The 21,044-nt window shown below is 39.6% G+C and overlaps 1 long non-coding RNA gene across 1 annotated transcript; it reads right to left on the reverse strand.

The window, feature by feature from the left end:
• Positions 1-14,742: 14,742 nt before the first annotated feature.
• On the reverse strand, positions 14,743-19,677 carry LOC104968081 (uncharacterized). The gene is made up of 2 exons (XR_800783.1): positions 19,501-19,677; positions 14,743-15,805 (listed from the first exon to the last, which is right to left on the reverse strand). It is a non-coding gene; the product is annotated as an uncharacterized lncRNA (long non-coding RNA).
• Positions 19,678-21,044: the final 1,367 nt, after the last annotated feature.

A 21,044-nucleotide genomic window follows, 5' to 3' on the forward strand; every position in this document is an offset into this window, starting at 1 on the left:
AATGACAACAGGACAGCCCGGCCCAGTCATATCAGCAGTATGAAGCAGTAAAATGAAACACTCGGCTTATTGGTAAATCACAAAAGAGTCTCATGTGTGGACAAGCTAGAGGCAAAGCTAGAGCTAATGAATTAAGATTTCAATGTTAAACGTCATTGAGAAACGGCCACAGTGTGTTGATCAAACCCAAGACCTTAACAAAGTGGGATGGAGCCGAAGAAAACACAGTGCTTGGAAGTGTTGGGTCATAGCTCATTGCTTATTGCTTTCTCTGAATCTGTGCCCACTATCAATAAGGGGAGGGATGGGCTCCTAAGAAGGGTTAAATCACTGTTTTAATTTATTCATCGCTTTACTTCAGGACAATAACTTCAGGAAGGCAATAAAAACAAATATGCTAATTTGCATCAGGATTTTACCGTCTACTAAAAACAGAAAATGATTGGTTATAAGAGTCAGCTTTACTAAATAAAAAACATCAGCATTCTCAGATCTGGAGACCAGTAAGGAAAAGATAGACACAGCTGCTTCCAAGGTACTTAAATCGGCTTTGGTTTGAGAACTTAAAAAGTATCTTCCTAGCCTCCAGCAAAGAAAGATATTACTGGAAATGCTCAGGATGACTCATATTACTGAAGAGTTAGGCACCCAGTTTTAATTCCCACTGAACTCAGCCCGGCTGGACACTGACTATCAGTGATTTATGGGTTGAGTTTGAAAATGTAATAGAAACTTAAGTTAAATCTGAATCTTAGTCACTTGGCAAAGTGATGCGGCTGGTGAAATTGTAAACAGTGTGCTTTTTCTCAGGGATACTACATTAACCTGGATTTAAACACTGGCTAAACATGCATCAAAAGTGTAATCTTTGGTCATAAAGCAAATTAAGTTTAAGCTTAAAAAGTCACAAAATGCCAAAACTGTACTTTCTCCTAAAGAATATCATATGCTTGCATTGTTTTGATATGTGGGGATTAGCTTTAAAGGGAGGGATCCCCTCTGTGGACTAAAGCATTTTGGAAGATCTGTGCAAAGCAATGAGGACATTATGTATTGAACAGGATGTTCATGTTTCCGGGGGGGCTTCAGGACATCTAAGTTTCTCAATCTCTCTGCCTATACCAAGGAGAAAGCTACAATGATGAAACACAGCAACCACATATGGAAGACATTGTGGGCAATTACAGTACAGTAGTTGAGACACTTATACAAGCTATGCAATATGTACACAGGAAAAGCCACAGCGTGCATCTAGGACTAAAACAGGACAGGGGGTATACAAATACTGGTAAATAACAACTGGGATAAAAACACGCTTTTCTTTCCTGATAGCTAGAAGTCATTATCCTGAGGAACATGTGACACACATAAAATAGATCACTAACAGGTGGAAATGAGGAAAAAACAAAGAAACAAAAACGTTTTCATCTGATAACTTTTATGTTTTGTTTTGCAGTGGATAAAAGGTGTCACAGGTAAAGGGTTAATCATTTCTCAAGTGTAGTGTCTTTTTTGCATGCACACTGTTATGAATGATCTGTGTCTGATTGTCTAAAACATGTTTGTGCATTGAAACAGACACTGACTGCTTATTTACAACCGTGGTCTTGCCATCTAAATATTCATAGAGGAAAATGGGTCCCCGTCCACAAAATGAGAGCTTTCCAGTCTGCATTGGGCCGCACTGATTGAACTTAGATTCATAATGACAAGACAACTGCACATGCCACATTACAAACACTCTTCTTTATAGACTGTGTTCTGAAAAAGCATTATCCTGTTTCATGCACATGGTTTGAATAAAGGTGGATTGGCTGGGCTCAGTGTTATTTTGAAAGGCCCACGGGCATCCTTTTCAGGGTCCATGTACTGCACAATGTAACTTTCCCTGACTAAATAAAAGGATGTGTCTCTGGAACAGACAGGATAGATTGGGTTCAGCACAAACACTAGCTGCACAGGGAGGATGCATTGCTGCTCTCTAGCACGTGCAAATGAAGCTAAAGAAGCCGTGCCAAAGCCTGTGTAATGCTTGCTTCTTATCAAATCAATGTGAACACTAGTCTCAGGTTACCATAAACTGTGGAAGGAGAAAGATATAGCCTTCAAAGTTGTGTTTTTTCACACGAAGGAAACCATATATCTTCACTCTGTTTAAGCGACAGTGTTCACACGCTTGTCTCGGCAGGCTGGGTAATTGCTGAGCATTGTTATCTGAGAATAGAGCTGTTCATCGGGCGGAAAGCTCTCCGACCATTTTTTTTTAGGGCTGCAATCAAAAATGGATGTGATATTCCCAGAGTTTACAATGTAACCCGACCAAATCCTTACAGGAAAAAACAAATAAGCTGTGCCAACAAATGTTTTGAATTATGAGAGAGAAGAAGGATAACCACTGGTATGTAATTAGACCTTGCAGCTTTCTGACACTTACCATCAACGCATATAGAATTATTTATAAATGATCAGTGGTGGACAGTAACATTTACTCTGGTACCTTTTTTATTTCATACTTATACTCTAGGACAATTATTATGCTAACATTGTACTCCTCACTCCACTACATTAATGTGCATTCAAATGAAAATGTATAATAAAAGGTTCGGATAAACTATATTGATCCCTCTCTAAATTGCACAAGTTATCCAATAGTAAAAACACAAGCTCCTTTACCAGCTCTAACACTAAAGTAATAATCTGATAGATGCATTAATAATTGTAATCCAGTATTATAATTGATGCTTTATGGATATATTCTTTATAAGTATATTTTACTTTACTTATAATTAAGTAACTTTTTGAATGCAGGGCTTTTACTTGTATTCCACAATGTGGTACTAGTACTTTCAAATAAGTAAAATATCTGGTTACTTCTACCACCGCTGTAAATGAAAAGCCAAAAGGAAATATGTTCTGGCTTTTTGGAGGAAAATAACAAAGAAAAAATGAAAGAGGAAAGGATGCCACAAATCAAAATAAGGCATTTCAACTTGATGTGTGTTATAGGCCTGTTGTTCTCCTTCTCCTCTAAAGTTTGGGGTTTCCTTTACCACTGACGCCTCTGGTTTCCCACCACCACCAGAAAAGCTAGCCAGAGAGACGAGCACAGTAAATTGCCAAAGAGTGAGTGGGTCATTTGATCATACTGTGAGCTGTTTTGAGTGGAAAATGGTGGTAAGGCTGTTTTCCTGTGTTCATAAACTCCTGCAGCTGTTTTTCCCATATCTCCTGTGCTTTTCCCCGACACAGATCATTTGGGCAGATGTACACCCCACCTGGGGTCGAACTGACAACCAAAGCTCCCTTGTGCTTATTGGGGATATATGAAACATATCCTGTCTGTAAGAACCATCAGGTGAAGGCTAAATTCACAAGAACAACGTCATGCAGATAAAACCCATCTAATCGCTGGGTAATCCACCTTTCCCGGAAGCTAAACACAAATATATACAATGTTAACTGGAAACACACACACGTACAATACATCCAGTGTGTATGTAGCAGATGTTTGCATACGTCTGAGAGGATTTATCTGGAAGCATCTGTTCTGGGGATCCCCATGATCCAAATTTCTTTCATCAGTACCAAGCAAGCCCAAGGATGTGTCCGCCCAAATCCCCTTCTTTCCTCAATCCGCCCTGCATGCCCCTCTATCCTTCCCTAACTACCCCCACAATAACCCACCACCCACCTCTTCATCAGCAGACTTCTGTGTCCCCACCACTGCTGCATCCATGGGGACTCCATGACGGCCTAAGCCCACTATAGGGGCTCCTGAACCCCCTCACACACTCAGGGATACTTTGACTCTGTGTGGGCCTTTGGATCCAGAGGCCAGACATGTGGAAGCAATCACAGCAGAGAGAGATGAAATGATATACAGAACTAATAGAGAGATGGTTCAGTAATGACCAATATCTAGTGTCTAATCAAAATACCATCACTCAGCACAAGCAGTGATTTTCTGGGGCTGGTTGTGTGTGTCAGTGTATATGACAAGGATCAGATGTCACAGGATAACATGGATGTGAGTGCCGCCATTATAAATATTAACCAAAACAACTGTTCATTCAGAGGCTTTCAACACTACTATGATGCCATCCTGCCAACCTATAAATATAAAGCATTTGAAGAAGGGTTTAGAAGGAATAACCATAAAAGACATGTTTAAATGTCAAATGTTTCCTTTTTTCTAGCTAAACCCTACTAAACCCCTTACCTGAGCAGCTTAGTAAATCACAAAAAGTGAACGAGGCCAGCAGTCCACTCTCCTTTCTGGCATACTATTCACAATGACTCTTTGGTAGGGGGTTGTTTTTTCCGCTGAGTCAAATGTTCACAGGGTTGGGTTGTGATAGCTGGTTACATTTTTGATTTTATTCCAGGTTTCTAAAGTTGTTAGGCTCTGTTTGTAATAAAACGTTAACTTCACTTTCTTTTTATTTGCAGAATTGCATTTCACCAAACATTCAGACAGTTCACATAAATACTGTTACAAATATGTAATCCATCTGGAAGATCTGGATTGTTTTAGCCTTCAAACATATTGCTAGTTATATCAAACTCAGAGGAAAAACCTAGAAACTGAGAATTGTTGAAAGTTATTCCCAGGGAAATATACTGGTTTGCTTACTTGCCTGGATTTGAGAGAATCAATACCACTGTTATGTGTGTATAGGACACTGCAAATAGACTAAAAAACAGCCAGAAACATTCGGCCTTGCTCTGTCCATAGGTACAAATATCCACCTATCTCTCTATGTACAAGTTGGGGGTTTTGGGGGGGGGGAGTTCTGTGCCGGACTTGGACACAGCTGGGGTCAGTGACTTCCTCGAGTCCTGCCATTAGATTGGTGGCAGAAGCTACAGGAAGCTACTGCACACAGCTAAGAAAGAGGCCACCGAGCCAAAAACACTGTAAAATTACAGCTTGACATCTTTATACATGTTTTGTTGCATTTATGAAACAAGACAATGTGATATTTAGTAAGCTTTGGTAGGTGGATTTGTCATCTTTGGAGGGAGCTAAGTTAGCTGTTTGCCCCCTGTCTTTATGCTAAGCTACATATGGGCCTTTAAAGGCTGATATTAGACCAGTAAGGGATTCATGTGGATTTGCGTACGACAAGCAGATCTGATATTGGATTGAGGTTAGATAATATCTGTTACAGTTATTTATGACCAGTCTGATATTTATGTTGGTTTATGTAATAATGAAATATATCACTGAGTGCATACTTCCAAGCCATATCTATATTAAAATCAGAAATCCAGCAAAAAATGTTACAAACCAATTTAGATGGGCATTTGAACTCACCCATTTTGACACACTTCAGATATTCATATTTTGCACAGTTTTAGCGTGATTTCTATCTTAGAACATTTTTTAAAATCATGCACAATTGAGGACTACTCATTATTGAAATGCCAAATATCCACTTTTCTTCAGCCTGCTACTACTTCTACTTGAATAATCTAAAAAATGTCAAGTGGTAAATATTTTGTAACTTTGTGAACTTCAGGCACAGGAGCAATTATCTCTTAACCTTTCTCCAAAAAATGCAATACTTTTAAAATAGAAAATAAATAAGTTAAAGGAAACAGGCCAAGTTTGAAAGAAAAATCATTACCTCCAACGTACACACAAACACACAGAGTGCACACAGACGCATTCTCAGGAATCCAAAGTCATGTTTCTGTCAGTGTATCTTCAGGTAGCACGCTGCATCGTAAACTAGGAATGCTTTTAACCCAAGAGACAGAAAGAGAGTCAGCTCAGTAATCTTCACTCCTCATTCATCTCCAGCACACATTTGCTATCATCTTTTTGACAGCAATTGATCTTACACAACATCAGAAACAGCTTTGAGACTCAATCGTATAAATGCGTACAGCAATTATAATCAGAACGAACGATTTACCACGTTCAGCACTTTTGGAAATATCCATCATAACTGTAATTTCAGGTTGTTAATCACTGCCGATGTTGTGCTTGTGCCTAGTCCAGTGTTGTAGAGTAGAGAAAAAAACCACAGGAAAAGTGATGAAAGTTGGTTTGATATATGAGGTTCAATTGAGAGAATCTTTCACAAATGTGACTAAGGCTTCTCCAGTTTGAAAAAATGACAGGCTAAATCATCCTGATACTGAATACATCTGTCATATCCTATGATGTGAGTCTTGACTTAAAATTCTGCACATTTTCCCAAATTAGCAATGACATCCCACAAATCAGCAAACGAAAGAACGATGGTGATAGTTGGAGGCTAGGAAAGAAAGCATTTCTTCAACTTAGTTTTTCAAAAATAAATAAAAGGTTCTGAAACAATTCAAACATGTTTTACTTGCTCCCAAAGTGGGTTGGAAAATAACACAAAAACAGGAAAACTAAAATGTAATGTACCTTTAAGAATATGTGTGTTTGTATTGTAACCAAACCCGTCTGATCATGTGATCAAGAGCTGAACCAGATGGTGGATAATTAGTCTTAAAATGAATGTCATCTCATGAGTATAATATCACAAAAGCCGTACTGCAAAACTTTAACACATTGCAACAATAAAGTGTGCTAAATCAACACTATATTTTCTTTATAGCTCTTTAAAGCTCCATATTCTCCAAAACATAACGGAATCTCACTGATGCTAGGCCACCTTCACAACCACAACAAACTCTGTGACCTTGCTGTTGTGTTTTTGTGAGTTCACTCAGGGCAAGCTCTGGAGTTTTGTTAATCCTTCAAGTTTACATCTTCTCCTCTGGCCTTCTGAGGACCACTGCCAGCCACACTCACTTCATCACGTTACTAGGCAGTGACAACACGGCCTTTGGGTGTTTCCTGATCTTGTCTCTGATCTTGTCACTCTCTAATTGCACCAAACTAATGCGCGGCCAAGACACAGCTGGGTACAACAACATTCACCTCGTGTTCCCGGGCTGAGTACGGTCGGGCTGAGTGGTGCAGGCAGGGCGGCTCCTTGAAATGAAAAGGTTCTTGTTCAGCACTGATTGCAAAGATAATTGTACGAGCTGGAAGGCAATGAAGCCCCCCCTACTTCTCCTTCACTCCCCTGTCTTCACTTGCATCATAACCTTGCCCAAACCTGAGCCACTGTCCGTCCTACAGAGCTGCACTCTGATTGGGCTCAGCCTGAGTTTAGAAATTCACTTCACATCTTCCTCCCTGTGTTTTCTGGCTCAAACTGATTTATTTCAGTGTGAAAGATTTAATGAGGATCTGCATCTAGTTTTCCCTTCTCTCGGTTTTGCCACACAGGTTTTGGCTGCAGAAAAGGCATGAAGGTGCTGAGAACAGACATGGGCTGTAAGTCAAAGAAAGTGACTGACAGGGAGTTTACAGTAATGAAGATAAACAATGTAAAATGCATAAACATTTTTGCATTTAGCAGCACACCACCAGCTGATAATAACCTACACTGTAACCATTGCCTTGTGCATGAAAGCTGTAATACTTGATGTTTAAACATCCTATGACAAGCACTGTAGGTCTTTCCCAGGAGAAATCGCTTGGGTGTGGAAAGTGATTTTTTTTTTTAAATAGAAAAAAGAAGAAACATAGTAATTATCTTGAGTAATGAGAGTCACCAGAGCTAGGCTGACCAAAACTGTAACCTTCAATAGAAGATTGAAGGGGGAAAGTTATTGATGATATACTGTGAAATTATCTCTCTAAAAAAAATGCTTGCCAAAACACACAGCAGGGTTGCTATTCATGAAAAACAGTCCTGAAGCTTTTAAAAAAAACACGATTTAATACAATCATAAAAAGTAATTTTACAATAGTAACTATAAAGTGCTTTCAGTACCCAAACCAATCTAGCATCTCAATTCATCCAGAGACAAAAATGGAGCTCGGAAGCCACTAAACAAAGTTAAACAATAAAACAACAACTCCCATGAAATTATTGTAGCCGCCACTGCTCATATATACTTTTCAGCCAGCCGCTCATAACCGCAGCCTTACCATTGTGTATTTTGAACTCCTCCACACCACAGCTACAACTTACATCCAATCCTACGAGCAGAAAACTATAATTTTTAAGTTAAAACATTTAATATAGCACATTTAGCTATTATCTAATATTATAATAGATACTATCATTACCACTGGTTATTCATCAAGAGCGGATTAAATAAACTCAAAGACAGATCGTTATGTTTGTCATGAAGAGGTGTATTATTCAAGGAAATTGATGAAGGACATCTTCGCTCCCACAAGTATTGTGACTGGGGTTGCCATGGTAACAGGAAAACCCATCCCAGTCTCTACAAAATGAAGTAAACTCCATGACCTATTATAGACCTTTTTACCAGCATACATATTTAGCATGTCATAGCAAGATCAGCACAGGAACAATTGATAATCTTACAAAAACATGAGGTTTCATTAAAGTGAGCTAGTCCCATGCGCCATGTAGTGTGAATGGCGGATCAATCGCTCAGTGTACAGGGACACTTTAACCATGCATCATTAAAGCTGTGAACAAGTCTATTGGCCGTTTTTTGGAAGCAGGTTACACAAGCTTGCGATTCATTCCACTATATCAAAGTAAGTTTACTTGAGACAGAAGTTTTAAACATATATTCAGAAAGACACTTAATATCTATCTGGCCAATTAAATATATGGAGCACATAAACAGCAATACCTCCTTTTCAGACTATTCCCATTTATCAATTTTATCTGTTGCTCCCACTCTCAAACACATCTCTCCTTCCACTCTTAACGCTCACATGTAATAAAAAATAATTTACTTATTAAAGAAAAACAGACTAAGCTGGCCCAAAGATATCTGTTTAGGGGATAGTTTGGACTTTTTAAAGTTGGGTTGTATGAGGATCCCTTTAACTATCGCCTATCCCTTCAAGATGCAAAAATTACAATAGCAAAAGATCATGTCTGTGTTGTATGGAATTATTTTAAAGGATGCAAACATTACATTTCTAGCTTGAATTGGTAATGTTAATAAGCTAGCAGATATAGTAATGGTCAATTTGCTGTTACGAAAGTATGTCTTTGCTAAATATCTGCCAACAGTTAAGTAAACACCTGCCATCAGTAGTATACACACACGTTTTGTGATGGTTGCTTGGCCTTAGATGGCTTTTTAGCCCAGCTGAGACTGGAAATCCTTTCACAGAACTTAAGCTGTCCTCCTACCCTTCCCTGTCTTCTTGTAAAATTATTTCACACCATTAAAATGTGTCTTAATCCAGTTTCCCATCCTTCCAATCCTCACAGGATTGCTGGATGTCTACTGGAAGTTCACTTTGCAACACTGCCATGTCAGAAAAAAAGTGTTGTTACCCCCTGTCAACATTTCCCTTGAGTCATACTGAATCAGTGCAATCCTGTTGATCTCTCGATGTCATGGCTTTCTATGAATGTGAAAACTCATTATCTCTGTGCTGCTCTCATCTACCGAGCCTGTCTAGCTAAAACGTTTGAGGACTGAACAATAATTTTTCTGTCTCTTGCCCCTTAGTGACTTAGGTGTCTCATGGCTCATGGTCTCATGCAGACTGGGGTTTGGTGAGCCAGCGAATGCCTTGGCCTGAGACTGTGTGCTAATGGCACAGGGCACAGCCCCAGAATCCAACAAGGAAACTTTTGGCTGTAAGCTATGCTAATATACCAATAGGGGGCAGGGAGCTTACTTTATTAAGCCTCATAAACACTCAAAAACACAATAAAACATGTCTTTCTCCCCTATATACACACAAACAAACTGTACATAATTGTGAACCAGTCAGCCATGCACACACACAGTGACGCTCTGATAGTTAACGTGTGAATATAACCAGTGGTGGTGGGATGAAGAGTCAGACACTGGTGTTCAACAGATGCAGAGACCTCTGAGGCTCTGTTTTCCTTGCCTGACCCCGCTCGGTACGGTTGGGCTGGAGGAAAACATGCTCTAAGTTATCAACGATTTATGGCTTCAGACAAAGCCTTATAACGCATACCACATCTGGCATAATCATATTTATAACCATAAGAAAAGATAAGAGGATGTAAATCAAACACAACATTTCTCAGATACACTCCAGGCTTGATAAAAAGAAAATTGGAGTTTCTTTTCATCACGTCAGAGCTTTCCTGCATTAACAAACAAGCAGTCGGTCTCCCATGGAATCAGAGTCGGCCTCGGTCCAAACTGAATGACCTCTTTCAATCCCTAATGTCTTTGAAAACAAAAGGACCATTCTGGTATGTTAAAGCTCTTAAAGTGTGAACAAAAATACACTGCAAGACACAGCCATTTCCATCTCTGACCTGTGCTGTGAGAACAATAATGTCTTTCAAACTAAAGTTATTCTTACACCAATGCATATGGACAAAGACGTTATCAATGACAGAGTTGCCATCTGCCATACGCCAAAGAGCATTCAACGATAAGGAAACATAGCTGATGCAAAAGTTGCGGGCACTGTGCGCCTCCAGGTATTGACTTTCTGCAAATGTAGCTTAGTATTAATTGAGACTACATTCACCTAGACAACAAGTATGGTACTGTACCACAGTCTCTTGTTAAATATATTGGACAGAAGCAGTGTTGATTTTATTACGCATACTGCAGCTCAACAGTAGGCTCTAAATTACTTGTTATGACATATCTCATAATGGGCGCGATGCTAATAAAACTTAATACAGTCACTTACTCAAACAGACCACAGTGCACATTGAATACATGCCTTTGGTTTAAACATTTAATATCTTAAGTAAGATCTGATGTTTATGGCACTGTGGCGACAAAAAAAAACATGGTCTCAGAGTTACCCAAGACATTATCTTGCAACCTAATTAACCACATATTAAAAACACAACACACACACACACGAAAAAGTGTGATTGGATGCTTCAAATAAATAATTTGTACATAAAATCTCACCATGTCCTCTGAGCTGTGCACATGGACAGATTCCCATAGGAGGATCACCTCCAATGACGTTGCATGGGTTACAGACTTTCACGATGAAACTTCAGCATTTAACTCAATGTCTACATGATAAAGTGTATTTCAGTAGGGTACATTACTTTATTTGAAATCGTCACACGCTTCTTTATTGTATTATTACATGTAGGGTCCTCTGCATGACGCACCTGCTTCTTTCTTCGCATTAATAAGACGTTTGGTAACCTGACAGCTGTGGCACATTGTGAACACGAATAATTTGAACAGCATACCACAACATTTTGACTGAGTTGGTTTGGATTTAACTTTAATTCCGACGGTGAAATTCAAGTAAACTTCGTTAAGTGAGCAGCGGAAATCAGGAAGCACCTAGCGAGCCCGTCAAAAGTAGTTACCCCCCTTCACGTCATCACGTCTTAAGTTCACCTTCAGTTCATCGACGTAATGCGCATTTCAATTAACAACACAGTAAGCCAATGCAATGTTAACTTACCTTCGACGATAAAATGTGAAGCATTCAACTTAGAGAGGTTGTTTTTAGCAAACCCGTTGACCAGGAAGCATTTTGTAACCGTTGTCTGGATGAGTTTGTACCCCTCCTCTCACATCTGGTCCCTCAACTCGAGGAGAACCTCCCCTCCACAACCACGCAGCAACTCTCAGTCCTCTCCTCTCTCTATTTTGGAATTCCCTGCTTCGTGTGTTTGAAGCTTTAGTAAAAGGCACTAATTTACTGGAAATAGATATTCCTCAGACTGCGGTTTCCAGGTGACCAACGACGACATAATATGCCTGCACAAAAGCCTGGTGTTAGTTGATGGAGGATAAAGTAGTTAACGTCAAGGTGAATACATTGACAAAAGAGATAATGAAGATAAATAAATACTCTGCTCTCATTACACATTTGTGTTTTAGTCATTTCAGCAGATGTAGGATGCATATTTTAATAATATCCTCTGTTTAAAGTTAAGTTGTTGAAGTATGATTTTCATTATATTTCTATAATGTGTATTTATACATTAGAAACACATTATTCTACTGTTGTGTATATATTTAGTGTTTACGTTTTTTAATTTGTATATTCATTCAAATTACATCTATTTATCTTTTACAACTTATGTAACTAGTTTCAGTAACCAAATAACTAAAACGTTTCATCCTTTATGTAATCAGTTGTGAGGGGAGCTCCATAAAAAGAGTTGGTTGTCAGATTTATAGATTTTGAAAGAAGTACATCTTCTAGTAAAATAAAAATAAAACTGCAAAGTATTCCTGGAACAATAACTTCGGATTTACTGTAGGATGGAAATATCTGTGAATATTGAAATATGGGATGATGTCTGCAGTTTTCAGATTCAGTTTTCTTCGAGGACCTCCTGGATTTCCCTGCTTTAGCATCTATTGTATTATTTGCAGTGCACTGCTGAGATTCAGATATTTAATGCTTTAAAAAGTAACTTATCAAGACATGCAAAGGAAAACAACAATGGATTTTCAAGCAAGGCCTTTGTAGTCGTCATCAGAGGTGGGACCGTGGGAAGTAATGGAGTACAAATACTTTGTTACTGTACTCAAGTACATTTTTCTGGTATCAGTACTTAACTCCACTAGGCTACTTATTTTTCTGACGACTTTTTACTTTTACTTCTTACATTTTTAACACAAATACCTGTACTTTTACTTCTTACATTTTCAAAACAGGCTCGTTAGGCTACTTTAGTTTTAATCTGTGTTTGGTGGCCTGATCATTATTATTTAGAGTCATTGCGTGCCTATTGATTTGAACACGATCCGTGTATCCATCATTTCCTGGTCTTCTCTAAAGACGAGGGACCAATGAAAACTGTCATTTTGCCGTTGTTCAGCATCGAAACATTCATTAGCTAACAATAACATTATTGTTCTATTAATATAAAGGGAGGACAGTTAGTCTATAAAACAGTTGGTAGTTATGGGTACTTTTTTACTTAAGTGCATTTCGAAGCCAATAGCCTACTTCTTTACTTTTACTTGAGTAAAGAACTTTTGTCAGTACTTCTACCAGAGTATTTTTAAACACGAGTATCTGTACTGCTGCTTGAGTAAAGGATGTGTGTACTTTTGCCATCTCTGGTCGTCATCATCTTTTATTGAACCAATAGGACAGTTAAATGATTGACCATAGCTACAATTTTTGGATGTTCGATATCCCTAAAAACTGACCCCAGCAGCCCTTTCTATTTTATGATGCATGAAACAGCAGCTAAGTTGCTAAGCTTCCCATTGACTTGCTGCTGTCTAATTTGACATTAGAGCCAGATATATGCAGAATTCCCATTATTAAATGTCTATACAACTAAATACTGTTGTGCTCACCTGCAACAGGGAACAAAATCAAACAGCAGAGTTGTGCTTGTGACCTTTTTGAATATTCAGCTTGTGCGAAAACAAATGTACATGCTGTAGACTGTGACAGCACTGTTTTGGTGTAATCTGTCCTCTGGCACGAGGCATTTTGTCTGTGGGGAGCTTTGTTTCCCCAAGATTAGCAGATGCTGATTTATGATCCTGGAGACGCATTCTGTTTGGACATTTCTGCTCCAACAAATATGTTCAGTCATCTTTTCACATCCTGAGATAACTCCTCCAGCCTTGGAAAAAGTTTGAGCAGGGGGAACTTTGCATCCTAAGCCCGGGGAGTTGCAGAGGTTAGTGCTTGCATGTTGAGGCAGATGCCAGCAGAGCCGCCATTACTGCAGGAGAACACAGAGCTGCTGAGAGAAAGAAGGGAAAGATACACCGCCTGCTCTCTGTCCGTCACTCCTCTCCTTCTCCAAAAACATGCAGTCTGCTTCCAAACAATGTCATCTCTACATCTATCATTCATTTCTGTTTTCAGCAGGTTATCTCAGAGGCAGCCAGAGAGAGGGCCCGTCGCTATGGTAACCACTCCAGCTCCTGGATGAAGCCCAGGGTTGTAAAAGTAAAAGGCCGGTACGAGCAGGGTCCGTTCCTGTCCAAGTCAACAATTTAATGGAGGGGTCACTGGGGGAGAGACAGTTGTCCAAGCCAACATTATAACTCACTTATTTTTAAAAGGGTCCCACTAAACTTCAGCCCAGTATAGTGTTTAATTTTAGAGGGGAGTGAATGTGCTTTTTAACACAAAAGAGAAAGAAGAAAACACAAGTGGGAGAAGAGGAATACGTAAGGGGAAGATGAAGAGGCAGTGTAAAGGGGATCGGAGACAGCTACAGACTGAAGGGAAACAAGAGGAAGCAGCCAAGACTGTGAATGTTGTTTTATCAAGTACATTTTGTCGCCTGGTTCTTTTCGCCAATCCAAAATACACTATTACATCACACCGAGCAGGGGAAACTCGTCTCACTTATCTCTTTTAATGCTGACTGCGGAAATATTCATCATTAGTGGCGCATCAATCCAACACAACACATTCTGTCTTTACTGACAGAAAAACAAAATCCGGCTCTGGGTTTGGAGTGGATTACCAAGAAATGTAATTACAGGTCTGAAACTGCTTAAATGAGACAAACACAATTATTAGTGTTTTGACAAAAGCCTGTTTTCTATGTTGACAGGGTGGCTTACAGTACAGAAGTTAATGTTTATTGAAGTTGACATATATATACTTTAAACATAGAAGTAAGTCAATGGAAACATGAAACCAGACCTCAAAACCGAACAACATTTCCCACTCTCTTCAATTGTCTATTTGGAGTGGATGAAAGCAAAGCCATGTCTCGAAAATCCTTGAAGGCATTTTGATGACCCTAGTTGATGTAAATAAAGAGAAATACAGAGACAAGACAAAATAAAAACACACTTTTATGGCAACCACAAGCACGTTTTATTCACATGAATGTATCTTTCGCAGAGGCAAAACAGGGGAAATAAACAAGTTCAAGGTTTCCTTGGTTTTCTACAAGCATCTTGTACTGTCTACTGGCACCATCTCTTCTATTTCATAGTCTCCTTCCTCCAAAATTAAAGCTCCCAAAAAACCTTTAGCATGTTACAATTATGCAAATGAAACAAACAAACAGAACTGTGCGGCTTAAGCTTTATGAAAACAAGAAGAGCAAAGTAAGGGAAGGCAGGGCTCTCAGCCGGCAGATAAAAGTATGGATTGAATCATGGAGTGACAGGAAACCAAATGAATCATAACCAAGAGAAGTTGAGCTCGGTTAAATCTACTTTCCATTGCAGTCCACTGTGGCAAGAAATGACGAGAAAAGGAGCACAGTACTGGTTGTTTGACTTGGGATTCAGAGGTTTTACAAAAACCTCACGAGTGTCTCAGATGTAGCCAAGCAGCTTAACTCCAAATAACTCCAATATTTTCCAAAGTTGATGTAAGTGTGTGTGCTGATGAAGTGGCGGGGTGATGTTCTGCATAAGTAGCATCCTCCCTGGACAGACAATAATACCACTGTGTATTCAGTTGTGGGCCAGGTTTTTCTGGTGATGAAAACACATTCAGACCACTGTTGAATTTTTGAGTATCATAGTCTTTTCAAGTAGTCCGCAAACATTTCCACATTGCGACATCTGTTTTGCAATGAACAGAAGAGTTTGAAGGGCGAAACACAAAACTGAAAAATGATTATTTTCTATTTCATCCGTGTCCCTCAGTGTCTATATAATAGCTTTCTGGCTTGAGTGTCTGTCAGACCGTGTGCACGTTTGGGCCGCTGAGACTTGTCAGGCCATGCTGAGGAGCAGAGATCTGAGATGTGAGGAACCAGACGGGCTCTCAGGTGGCCACGGAGGTGACGATCTGGACCACTTCGCCGTTTTCTCCCTGGATGGCCCCCTGGATGGCCTCTTTCACCTCCAACTCCGCCTGCATGGCCGGGCTTAGCTCAGCAGCCTGTGACACATGACAGAGAGGATATCATTTAGAAGACTGTAGCATGCTTTTTGACCTGATCAGTGTAATCATGAGAAAGCTTGGATATTGTGTTAATTTTTATCGTTATACAAGTATTTTGTTTTCCTCTTTTTAAAGGCTGCATTACAGTAAAATTATGTATTTTTCGGAATGTATCAGACTGTTATAGCGGTTTCATTACTTCCTTTACCTGCTTAGTCATTACATCCAAATTAATAGAGATTATTTATCAAAAATTCTTATCAAGTTTTTTGAAAGCCTCAATGGTCCACCCCACAACATCGTCACACTATTGTTATGGAGGTATTGTGTGAAAAACTTTGTGATACTGGAATATTTTCTTTCTAAACCGCCCAGGCCTAGCCCCTGCAGCATTGTGGGAGACAGATAATGGACTGAAGACGTAAAGGAATGACAGGAGAGATTAGAGAGGAGATATATCAGAGAGAAGACAGTTGGTGCAAAGGCCAAGAAAAGAGGCTGTGACAGGTGGGGGGACGTGAAGTGATGAGCTATTTGTATTATAATGTTCTCTGACTGACTCTGTGCTCGGTGTCAGACAGAGCAAGCTATTGTGTAGGTTTAAAAAAAAATACTCAAAAGATGAGAGATTCATGACTCAGTCCTGGATGATATTCATGAAGAGTGACTCACTCCTTCCTCAAATGCACGCCAAAGGTTCCCTAAAAACACCTGCAGCATGTAATCCTCCCTTCAGCCCGGCATGCTGTCACTAGACAACAGCATTGAATGAAGCACAGCTGCAGCACAGCAGTGCATACAATACAACAACACATGAGGCTGACACACGGTAACCACTTGCGGTCAACAGGCCAAGTAAAACTCACATGGATCCATGTTTCTCACTAAGCATATGAAACTTTGGACATGGTGGACTGTCACAGTGCGGGCCTTGTTCTCCATTTGTTAATACTCAAGGATAATAGATCCATTGCTTTCAGTCTTTTTCAACAGAACATGTGTCGGAATCTTTTGAAATGTGTGGGTGAATCAGGTTCTTGTTGTTCTTTATTCCCACCATTAGACATGGAGATAAACCATGTTGCATCAAAACTCCCAACTCACACAACTGCCCCATAGATTACTAAAATGTGTTGCCCCCAACTTCATCTAGTTTGGTAATGGAAACTATGTAATAAAGAGGGAGGGAAAATGCTGAGATAAATAAATACAAAAGCCTAAGTAACTTTTCAAAAACTTTTATAAGTGCTGCCATATGTCTGGAAACAGATGAGAGCAATTCTCTCGATTCAACACTTTGCAAAAAAGTGGAAAAAGAACAGCGCTAACCTTCCTATGAACTTTGAACTGAAAGCCAGCCATGTTTACACTTTAGGACATCACAAGCCAACTTTGATAATAACACACCCTGAAGTAGGCCCAGTATATATGCCCAAATCAAATCTGTGCATTGTGTCTTTACAATACAGCTGCAGTAGGTTTGATTAGGAAATGCTATTCTATATAAACTTGTTTACTCATTTATCATATGCATTCACTTTTTTGATAATGAGTTGGATAGACTTACTATGTGAAGTCCTTTAAAGCACACTTAATAAGATCAACTTGAACATGTTGAGCATCTTAGCACCAACCTTTTTTGACCCTTGTACATTATTTTTGACAGTGATGCCTAATGAAAATCTGCTATTGACGAGTTTAAATATTGTTTGATCAAAAGTCAACACATTGTTAACAGGCTTGTTTTTTCTGTCCTTGGGCATGTCCCTTCACACTTAATGAACCCAAACTCCAGCGAACAGAACGCTGATGGCTGATCAGACCTCTGCCTACTTTGTTGATTTCTGTCAAGATTTGTGTACAATCAGACATTAGGAAAACATTAGCTCTTTTTTGATCTAAAAACCCATCCAAACGAATCAGTTGAGTAAACAAACAGTTTGATTGCTCCCTGGGCCCGCAACATGGGGCGCAGACCCTGGAATAGAGTGGTTGAGGGGGGCAATCGTTTTGTATGCTTTCTGGAGTTTATCAGTTTGTGAACGACCCACACCTAAAACAATAAATCAGTCGAAGATGCCTTCATCTCCTCGACACTCACAGGGCCGAGGAACTAATGACCTAGACGACTACCAACAACAAAAAGACAGCAATACAGCGTTTTTCTAAGATTAAAGTTTGGTACCAGGAAACCTGGTGCGTGGCTTTTCTGCAGAGAGATCCCTATCATGACAGGACCCGTATTTCACACAGCCATTAATCATTTGCTGTTCTCTCTGTTTACAATATGACAACAGAACAAAGACTCACATCAAGGCTAGAGGGAACCCAATTCAGCATGGGACTTGAGGGAAAGAAGCAATGAGGAGAACATTTGATATTTAGGGTAAACAGAAAGCAGAAAGAACAATAGAAACGTGTGGTGCTTTTATATCCACCCCGAAGTTAAACTGGCCACTTCAAAGGCCACGCTGCCGTGTGCAACATCCTGATTCCACATGTAGCCGTTGCTCAAAAAACTCACTCATCGAGGGATTTCAGGCATATCTACTAATTACTACCCGTCTCCTTGTTACACTCCATTCACTGCACTCTTTCATGTTAAAATACTGTTTGTACAAACAGCCGTCATAATGACTGAAAGCTGAGTGCATTTTATTTGAACATAATTATGACAGCAGTGGAAAAGCTGACCCATTATACCGGCAAATATTTCATCTAAATTGCAGAAATTAAACTCATTTCAACATTACTGTAATTATGAGGGAAATATTGCAGGATATATTCTGCTCATTACGAGGCTGATCAGATCCTTATAGAACAAAGGAGGCAGGTGTGAGCCCTGACAATCAGTAACTCTGGCTGCTAGACAGGGCGTCATTTCTCCAAAGAGGGAGAAGGAAAAAAAGTAAAGAAAACATGTTTGATTCCTCAAAAATATGATTATATTTGAAAAAAGATGTGCTAAGTAAGAAAGTATATTCACTAAGGTTCACCAATAATTCGGTTTCTTGTGGCAGGCAGATGTTAGAGGCTTTGTAAGATAGATTTTGGATTTGAATCAACTGATGATGACCGGAGGTTGTGTGTGTTAATAACGTGTTGCAATAACAATGTTTGGAATAAGTTGCAAATACAATTTTGTTACTTTTTCTTTTATCACAGACAGCTGATGAGATTGGTAGTACTGTGTATTCATTTCAATTTTCCAGATAAAAAAGTGAATAGTCTGTTACTTATTTGAAATATAACTAATGTTTTATAACTTAACACTGTGGTATCATGAAGTTATCCAGAAGACTGATATTTATTAGTCTGATTTACTTTAAGAAATAAACTTTGAATCCAAGCTAACATACAAACACATACTCCTAATCACTTTTTCCTGGGAATTGTATTTCCTGGCGAGCACTCAGCATGCTTCACAGATTGATGGCATCACTGAAGGACTGATAACAGACCTATTTCAGTTTGAGGAAAAGACTTGGAGAACAGCTATTTGTCATGGATTTCTTCAAAAACAAACATGTGTAGTGGGACTGATTTAGATTAGCAGCGGGGTCTGCTTCACTTCAGATGATAGAACCATTCTCCAGGTGTTGGAATACTACCCATTAACAAACAACCTGTGTGTGTGTGTGTACACGTGTACAAGCCTGGAATAATTTGTGTTTCTTTGGCTGTTGTTTTACCTGTACGGCAGCTGTGTGATCTGAGACGGGCGCGAGTTGGACGTACTGCACTTGGATGTCATTGGGGAGGGGGGAGCCCTCTACTGCTGTGGCCCCCCCATCAGCTGATGCCACCGCTATGAGCTGAGCCCCACGTAGCACCTAAGATGAACAATGGAGAGAGAGAAAAATAATAGTCAACCATTATGATTTCAGTCGATTCTCACAATTATCATCAGCCAAAGTGTAACACAGCCCATTGAAACCCCCCTCATTAGCTTGATTCAGTTTGAAAAGCAACAATCAGGCTGGCTTTGCAATGATCTATAGCAAACACGGTTGGAAACGAGAAACAAATAAAACCAAACAGCAGAGAGTCTCATTTAGGTCCTGTCTGATATGTTTATTTTCTTTTACTGATTACAGCCATCAGTGTGTACAAGCACTGTGTCCCATAAACACAATGCGGGGGTATCTGAATGATGTGAATAAACATTTCAGCCCTGCTGTTCTCACTGTGTCTCGTCCCGCCCTCCTTCTATGTATCGACTTTGAGAGGAACTTTATGGTCCATTCAACTCAATTACCTTTTTTTTTACAAGTTTTGCCTTCCTGCCCTCCATAACATGATATACTAATTAGGATTCATTTTATCTGGGATCATTTAATTTAACAATTATTTCAGACGAAGAAACAAAATAAATTGGCAGAGAATGGAGAAAGAGACATCGCAGGGGGATCCTAATCTCCCACAGTGTTGAAAGTGAGCCAGGCTCTGTGGTTCTGACGCATTCATTACAGAGCAGCTGGAGAGTTGGGTATTCCTATAGTTTGTTGAGGCTCTTTCTATAGATAGACTGTAACCACAACACACATTGGGAAGTGTATGTTTACGTGGGTGTTTCTTTGACCTCGTACAAGGCATTAGCAGAGGGCACCTTTTTATATGTTTGGATTGTATAACTCTAATGTGACAACAGACATACAAATTAACATGCAATCCTCCTGTCAACACATACGCATTAAAAAGACAAATGGAGAGAAACACTCAGCTTTGGGCTTGTGCATGTTCATTGTAGTCAGACAGAGGTCACACACCACACTACTACCCCCCAGTGTGGCCAAGCTTTCCAACAAAAGAAGTTTCTCAGAGTGGTTTGAAATTAAAGGCATTCCTACACGAACTGACAGCAGGGTCTCATTTATCATTTATATCATGGCCTTTGACTGAACACAGGCACATTCAGTGACTCCTGTCTGGCAGGGATCATGTGTATGTTGTCTTTGTGTTTTTCTTCTAAGATGTTATGTGAGGTCTCCAGCTGCACTTGGTACTGGGACATGCTTAACAGACATTAACATTTAAGGGAGAATATGCAAGCCTGCAGGAAAACCCAAACCTCACAAACCTCAATTACAGATGATGTTTGTTGCCCCATAACCCCTTCCAACCCCAGAGTCCCACACTGCATCTCAACCAAAGGTCCAACCTTTACTTTGAAGTTCTGAGCTAGTGGCGGGCCCCAAAGGTTCAGTTAACCCACCCTCAACCGGCCGATTAGCCT

Source organism: Notothenia coriiceps, unplaced genomic scaffold, assembly GCF_000735185.1.
Source record: "Notothenia coriiceps isolate Sejong01 unplaced genomic scaffold, NC01 NC01_scaffold00038208, whole genome shotgun sequence".
Lineage (NCBI taxonomy): Eukaryota > Metazoa > Chordata > Actinopteri > Perciformes > Nototheniidae > Notothenia > Notothenia coriiceps.